Below are 6786 nucleotides of genomic sequence, written 5' to 3'. Positions count from 1 at the left end.
AAGGATTGCTTTATTGCTTTGGTCGGTTATTCTCTGGTGAGCTCTGAGTCAGACCAGTGGTGTGCAGTCATCGGCTTAACCCTGTAGCCGCTGGAACACAAGAGCCACCCTGTGCCCACACAGTTTCTCCAGAAATCGGGGATAAATCAGCCAAGCTGTGCCCTCAGAGACACAGGACGTGGAGCTTGTTTTACCCTGTGTTTTTATTACGAGGGTTTCCCGAGGCTGCTGAGCTGTGCCGGAGCCTGTTGGGGCTGCGGTGCACTCAGGCAAGGCTGCTTGCAACCACGGGTGACTGCTGGTTTCGTTTTCATTGAGGTTATTTCACATTCATCGTCAGAGTCGCTCCTTAATGCAGCCCGGCTGACTCGCAGTGTCTTGGTGAGGAAAGGGCACTGACATCGGTAAATAAAAGCCAGCGATGGTCCATTCAGAGGGTTTGGTAACACCACCTTGGCTCTCTTCCCCTGGCCAGACCTAGATGAAGGCAGCAGGTCTCAGAGCAGCCTTTAAACACACCCCAGTCCATGTTTTAAATCAGGAGATGACTCAGCAGAGGCAAGAGCCTATTTTTATCTTCTTCCAAGCTTTCTGTGTCAAGCTGAAATTTTATATTAATCCTTCCAGTGCTAGCCCCAAAATAACGTCGCTTTCTAACTGCGAAGCCATTCATACCCGAGGACCTGCTATCTCCAGCAACCCTTCTGCCAAAAACCAGCCTGGCTCTTCCCTGCTAAGGAGGGCACATTTTGGCCACAGTCAGCAAAGCAAACGCTGCATCCAGGAAGCTGAATGGCGGCATCTGACCACGAGCCTTGTTCAAAGGAACCGCATGGGGCTGTGTTTATACACCTGAGAAAATTGGCCTTGAACCTGTGGCGCTGGAGGCTGTTAGACCGCGGCGTCACATGTTCGGCAATAAAAAGAGCCAAGTGATGGTCTGATCCCGCTCCCGCAGGACCCTGCCACAGGAGAAACTCCTTCCTGGAAATTCAGCTGTGGAAAAAACTGTGATACAAGATAGATACTAAAAATATATATTGGCTGAAGAACGCATCCATGTGCTTTGAGAAACTTGGGGAAAAGATGCAAGGCATCCTCAGTGTATAACCCCCAAAGGCAATTTTTAATTTGCTTTTGTAGCTGTGCAAGGGGATATGACAACAGCAACTCGGTCCCTTCATGGAGTCTCAGGGCTTACGCGTGGCAGGGGATGAGACTGGCCCCGCTGGGCAGCAGTTCAGCAGGAGGTGGCTCTGCCCTGCCAAGCCAGCAGGTCTTGCTGCTGCCGGAGCAGTTGTGCTGCTAGAGTGGGCATCTGTGGGGCAGCCACAGGCTGTTCTAGGAGTTTGTAACACCCTAGCTTCGCCCCATGGAGATTTAAGCTGGGATGGGACTCTCCAAGGTTGAGCAGAAAGCTGGATTTTATGCAATATCAATCATTTCAAACCGCAGGCCTGCCGAGCCAGAGGTTTCTGCTCCAGTTTCTGCTCCGGTTTCAAAGCTGGCAGGTGCCTTGGTTTGGATACGGAGCCTGGGCTGCAGCTCACAGTCTGCAACACCCTCACCCCTCTCCTTCATCCCAGAGCTCCTTTTAAGTCCTGGTTCAAGGGGCCAAAAGGGAGGGGGGAAGGGAGAGGGGTAGATCTTAGTTCCAATTCTACATTTGCTGTTTAAAGTTTCCCCTTGCTTTTAGGAGCCGTCTGAGTTGGCAGGGGAAGGAGAAGAGTTTAACCCTTTCCCCTGCCCAGCGGCGGCGTGCTTGGAGGCGGGGAAGCTGCACCAGGAAATGTGAAGGGAGAAAGGGTGAGGAAATCCACCCGCTTGCCCTGAGCATCTTCCGAATCCCAAAGATAAGGCAGGCAAAGGGAGTCAAGACAGAAGTCTGAGCATTCCTCTGCCGCAGAGGGGAAACTGAGGCACTGAGGGACTGAATGGTTTGCCCAGGCTTGCCCAAGAAAGGGTCTGTGGTGCAGCAGGGAGTGGAGCTCTGTTCTCACGAAGTTCACAGCCTCGACTGCCCGCAAGACCTTTTCCTCTCTCTTTTAAAGAGGAACCTGCTATTTATGAGACAAATCATTTGTTTATCCAGAGCAGGGAAGGTCAAAATTATCGGGCTGCGTCAGATCCCTCCCAGGCACAAAAACAGATGAAAGGCGACAAAAAGCTGAAGGTAAAACTGAATGCTGATGTTCAAAAATAATATATATAGGCATGTACCCCATCACCTCCCTGGGATGTGCTGAGGATCACAGTTAAAAGCAAGATGCTCTGGAAGGGGAGATTAGAGCCTCCTTCACCCCCCCAATCTCTTTTAAAGATGGACGATGAACAAACAGATGCCGCATTAGACAAGACACGAATATTTCAAGGGTCTGAACCATCGAGCACCACAGGGGCAGCCAACTCGCACGAGGTTAACCACTAGCTGTGGCCGATAAGACTAGGCTTCCCCAGACTGCCGGCCGTTTATTACGGCTGTCCTCTGCGGGCAGTTTGGGCTCCAATCTCCCTTCTCCCTGCGGCAAGGGAGTGGGAGGCAAACCACGGTCCTGCTCAAACTCTCGCACTCATTTTATTTTCCACTTGCAACAGAGCTGAGGAAGCTGGGGGGGAATTTGGTATCCCAAAACCACGGTGGGTCCCCTCTTCTTCTCAATGTGCTTAATTTACTCCGATGCTTCTGTTGTGGTGCAGGCTCCCCAGCTCCTGGGGGGGCTCATGGTTCAGAGAGAGCCGCAGGGATGAGCGGGCTGCTAGCGATAAGGAGTGGGTGCCTGCTGGGAGGCCTGTCCCAGGGTGATAAACACACGCCCCTCTCTCTCCCGTGACCAGAGCCTGTCCTGCAAATCAGCCTTAAATGGAAACGTCGGCATGCCAGCACAGCCAGGGTGGAAATTCTTGCTTGGCGGGTGAATGACGTATCTGCCAGGGCGTCCCACCCCGCGGGACGGCTGGGGAGTGGGAGAGGGCGAGCATCACAGACTTCACTCGGTAGCTTAAATACCCACGGGCTGGACACAAAGCCGTCTTTGTTTGGAGTTGTGTAAAAATATTATCTCTGTGGTTTGTCAGTGCAGATAACTCTGTTAGTCGAAGTTTCTAAATGGGGAGATTGAGACGGACGGAGAAGGCACTGCAGCTTCGTAACAAGTGTTTGGCAGGAGGAGGATGAGGTCTCAGGGTCTGGATGCTGAGGGTTGGCTTCCCGCTGCTGAGATGTGTCTGAAGGCCCAGTATAAACTATGGGGCAAACTGGGAAGCTCCACTTCTGTGTCCCCCTTGCCCTACATCCAGCCTCCTCCTGTCTGAGTTTATGCACAGCAGTTCCGTAAAGAGCATCAGGCCGATTTTTCAGAGAGGATGGACCAGGTCCTTCCCCATCTGACTGAATATGCACAGAATATGCAAATGTGGTGGACTAGCATTTATTCTGACCTAACTGAAAAATTAAATGTTCTCTAAGGACACAAATGACTTCAGCTGAAGTCAGTGGTATCTAGAGCACAGAACACATGGTTTTGGTTAAACAAAAGGCCCTGCATACTTTTGGGGCTTGTAATAGAAGTACCCACCCAGGAAACAAGCAGGAGTTCTTCTTCTCCTTTAAATCACACTTCAGCTTAATTATTTTCTGCATAGACAGGCTCTAACTTCTGCAAGGAGAAAACCAGGTTTCCGTTGCTCAGCGTGGCCAGGCGCACAAGGCTCGCTCTGCCATGAGTGTGGTCACCAAAGAGAAGATGCTTCCCAAATATCCACATCTTGAGTGGATTAGCTACGGCTCTGCTGATGCCGTTGGACCCGAGGAGCCTTGCTGCCTCCCTCTAAGTCCTGGGGCTGATGATGACACCAGTGACCTGGTCAACAGCCCCACTGGCACCCAGATTTTCAATACACTGAACTCTGTACCTGGCAAGCAGCTTTCTTCCTGCAGCCCCACCTGAGCCCTGGCACCCATTTTCAGGCTCTCACCTGCCGTTGCCTCTGCCTTGGGCAGTGCTTAGAAAAGCATCAGTCAGTTATGAGTTATTCATCCGCAGCCTCCGGTGAGTCACGGCATTTCCGAGGGAGGGAGGGAGCCTGCTTGAAGCCTTGGGCTGTTGAATCCCGCTAACACACACCAGGATTAGTTAGCTCGGAGTTCAGGATTAGGAAAAGATTAACAAGTCATAGAATCATAGAATGGTTTGGGTTGGAAGGGACCTTAAAGACCATCTAGTTCCAGCCCCCTGCCACGGGCAGGGACACCTTCCACCAGACCAGGTTGCTCAAAGCCCCATCCAACCTGGCCTTGGACACTGCCAGGGATGGGGCAGCCACAACCTCCCTGGACAACCTGTTCTGGGGCCTCACCACCCTCACCGGGAAGAACTTCTTCCTTCTTCTAATCTAAATCTCCCCTCTTTCAGTTTAAAGCCATTACCCCTTGTCCTATCACTACATGCCCCTGTAAAAAGTCCCCCTCCGGCTTTCTTGTAGGCCCCTTTAGGTACTGGGGGGCTGCTCTCAGGTCTCCCCGGAGCCTTCTCTTCTCCAGGCTGAACAACCCCAACTCCCTCAGCCTGGCTTCACAGGAGAGGTGCTCCAGCCCTCCAGGTCGATGTCCTTCTTATGCTGGGGGCCCCAGAGCTGAACGCGGTACTCCAAGTAGGGTCTCATGAGAGCGGAGTAGAGGGGGAGAATCACCTCCCTTGACCTGCTGGCCACACTACTTTTGATGCAGCCCAGGATACGGTTGGCTTTCTGGGCTGCCAACGCACATTGCCAGGTCACGTTGAGCTTCTCGTCAACCAACACCCCCAAGTCTTTCTCCACAGGGCTGCTCTCAATCCATTCTCCGCCCAGCCTGTATTTGTGCTTGGGATTGCCCCGACCCATATGCAGGACCTTGCACTTGGCCTTGTTGAACTTCATGAGGTTCGCACGGACCCACCTCTCAAGCCTGTCAAGGTCCCTCTGGATGATGTCCCTTCCCTCCAGCGTGTCGACCGCACCACACAGTTTGGTGTCATCGGCAAACTTGCTGAGGGTGCACTCAATCATGTCGCGGACAAAGATGTTAAACAGCACTGGTCCCAATACCGACCCCTGAGGAACGCCACTCGTCACTGGTCTCCACTTGGACATCGAGCTGTTGACCACAATTCTTTGAGTGTGACCAGCCAGCCAATTCCCTATCCACCAAGTGGTCCATCCATCAAATCCATGTCTCTCCAATTTAGAGACAAGGATGTCGTGCAGGACAGTGTCAAATGCTTTGCACAAGTCCAGGTAGATGATGTCAATTGCTCTTCCCTTATCCACCAACACTGTAACCCCGTTGTAGAAGGCCACGAAATTTGTCAGGCACAATTTGCCCTTAGTGAAGCCGTGTTGGCTGTCACCAATCACCTCATTTTCCATGTGCATTAGCATAGTTTCCAGGAGGATCTGCTCCATGATCTTGCCGGGCACAGAGGTGGGACCGACTGGCCTGTAGTTCCTCAGGTCTTCCTTTTTTCCCCTTTTAAAAATGGGGGTTAATTTTCCCCTTTTCCAGTCAGTGGGAACTTCACTGGACTGTCACGACTTCTCAGATATGATGGATAGTGGCTTAGCAACTTCATCTGCCAGTTCTCTCAGGATCCGTGGAGGCTTCTCATCAGGTCCCATGGACTTGTGCACCTTCACGTTCCTTAGATGGTCTCAAACCTGATCTTCCCCTACAGTGGGCAGTTCTTCGTTCCCCAGTCCCTGCCTTTGCCTTCTGCGACTTGGGCAGTGTGGCTGGAGCACCTGCCGGTGAAAACTGAGGCAAGAAAGTCACCGAGTACCTCAGCCTTCTCCATGACCTGGGTAACCAGGTCTCCCATTTCCTTCTGGAGAGGGCCTACATTTTCCCTAGTCTTCCTTTTATCACCGATGTACCTATAGAAACTTTACTTATTGTCCTTGATGTCCCTGGCCAGACTTAATTCTATCAGGGCTTTGGCTTTCCTAACCTGATCCCTGGCTGCTTGGACAGTTTTTCTCTATTCCTCCCAGGCTACCCGCCCTTGCTTCCACCCTCTGTAGGCTTCCTTTTTGTGTTTGAGTTTGTCCAGGAGCTCCTCGTTCATCCATGCAGGCCTCCTGACATTTTTGCCTGACTTCCTCTTTGTTGTGGTGCTTCACTCCTGAGCTTGGAGGAGGTGATCCTTGAATATTAACCAGCTTTCTTGGGCCCCTCTTCCCTCCAGAGCTGTATCCCATGGTACTCTACCCAGCAGATCCCTGAAGAGGCCAAAGTCTGCTCTCCTGAAGTCCAGGGCAGTGAGCTTGCTGTGCGCCCTCCTCGCTGCCCTAAGGAGGACTTGGAGCCGTTTCATGGTCACCGCAGCCAAGGCTGCCCTTGAGCTTCACATTCCCTGCCAGCCCCTCCTTGTTGGTGAGAAGAAGATCCAGCATAGCACCTCTCCTCGTTGGCTCCTCCATCGCTTGGAGAAGGAAGTTATCATCAACGCAGTCCAGGAACCTCCTGGATTGCTTATGCCCCGCTGTGTTGTCCCTCCAACAGATATCGGGGTGGCTGAAGTCCCCCATGAGGACCAGGGCTTGCGAAGGTGAGGCTGCTCCTATCTCTCTATACAGGGCCTCATCCGCTCGGTCTTCCTGGTCGGGTGGCCGGTAGCAGACCCCCACTGTAATGTCACCTGTCCCTGCCCTCCCTTTCATCCTGACCCATAAGCTTCTCTGTCAGCTCCTCATCCATCCCCACGCGGAGCTCCGTGCACTCCAGCTGGTCATCGACATCGAGGGTGACAC

Source organism: Aquila chrysaetos, chromosome 13 (genome assembly GCF_900496995.4).
Source record: "Aquila chrysaetos chrysaetos chromosome 13, bAquChr1.4, whole genome shotgun sequence".
Lineage (NCBI taxonomy): Eukaryota > Metazoa > Chordata > Aves > Accipitriformes > Accipitridae > Aquila > Aquila chrysaetos.
Note: the sequence above shows the minus strand (reverse complement) of the source record.